The 948-nt window shown below is 39.8% G+C and overlaps 1 pseudogene; it reads right to left on the bottom strand.

Annotated features, from left to right (window-relative positions):
* Positions 1-289: 289 nt before the first annotated feature.
* On the bottom strand, positions 290-722 carry LOC134379007 (ubiquitin-conjugating enzyme E2 variant 1-like; annotated as a pseudogene).
* Positions 723-948: the final 226 nt, after the last annotated feature.

Genomic DNA, 948 nt, shown 5'->3' on the forward strand with positions numbered 1-948 from the left:
GGTGGGAATCAATTTAAATATACTTTCTTAATCCCAGAAGTTTGACTACATGGACAGTGGTTACACTTGACAGGATGATTTGTTATAGCACAACTTATATATTTCAAATGGACAAAAATTAATATCATTTACAGTGTCTTAAGCTAAATTGTCTTTGAAGGGAGCTTCCTTTCCAGTACTTTGAGGTCTACAAGACGTATCTAGAAGAGTTACTACTGTGGAAAATGAATACTGCTTAAGTTAAATGTGGGGAAAAGGAAGAGCCTGTGGTTTTTCTTTTTGATTAATTCTAATACTGTCCTTCAGGCGGCTGAGGGAGTTTCCTATTTTCTTCAGACATCATTAGGTGCCGAAGCTCTTGCAGGACAACTTTGATCCTATGTGAATTCTGCTATTTTGCTAGCATTTATATGACTCTTGGGTCCACCACTCCATTAGAACTATTAATTCCATTCATATTAATTTTTGTTACAAATCTTACAAAGGTAGGGGTGCATCTGGATGTTTAGGTCCACATCCTATTTTAAGGCTGTATATTCAGTTTTCATAAATTGTTCTTGGAGGCCCAATTATCATCCCTGTCCATTTTGTGTCATGTCTTTGTCATCTTCTAGACCCCAGCTAACTGTACCATCTCCTACTCCCTTCTGGCCTTCTTCAAGTTCTTCCAACAGTTGGAAATTGTGAGGGACTTTTACTCCCGAGTCTGTGGTGGCTGCCATCTTGCCTATAAATTCTTTTTTAATCTCAACTTTTAAAATCTCTTAAGAACCTCACTTGGCGATGAAAGTGCCCAACAACAGAAAAGACCTTACTCTTCCTTCAAAGGACTAGATTAAGTTGCAAACTCAGATTCCTGTAGGGCCAGGCAGGTAATGTGCAAAGTGCCAAGGTAAGGTGGAAAGACTGGAGAGTCCCCTCCCCAGCTGGAGGGTAGCAGCTCCTGGT

The sequence above is a fragment of the Cynocephalus volans genome, chromosome 5 (assembly GCF_027409185.1).
Source record: "Cynocephalus volans isolate mCynVol1 chromosome 5, mCynVol1.pri, whole genome shotgun sequence".
Classification (NCBI taxonomy): Eukaryota; Metazoa; Chordata; class Mammalia; order Dermoptera; family Cynocephalidae; genus Cynocephalus; species Cynocephalus volans.